Source organism: Penaeus monodon, chromosome 15 (genome assembly GCF_015228065.2).
Source record: "Penaeus monodon isolate SGIC_2016 chromosome 15, NSTDA_Pmon_1, whole genome shotgun sequence".
Lineage (NCBI taxonomy): Eukaryota > Metazoa > Arthropoda > Malacostraca > Decapoda > Penaeidae > Penaeus > Penaeus monodon.
The window spans coordinates 19,567,419-19,567,726 of NC_051400.1; positions in this window are offsets into that span (position 1 = coordinate 19,567,419).

The window sequence follows — 308 nt, forward strand, 5'->3', positions numbered from 1 at the left end:
TCAATGTAGTGAAGACTACCAAACACATTACAATTGACAGTATACTGGGATAAATTGGCCAATTAATAGCTATGATAAGTGGTTCACAGAAACCCTAATTCACTGAATATGATCACTGACATATGTATAAAGTTTTGCCAGGAGAGAGGGCTTTTGCATCGGAAAACCACCCTGTAGCATTGGGTTAATAGCTATGATAGTGGCTCACAGAAACACTGATTCACTGAATATGGTAACTGACATATGTGTAAAGTTATGCCAACTACAATAAACTAAAAAATGACATCAAATTCAAGGCCACTTTATGA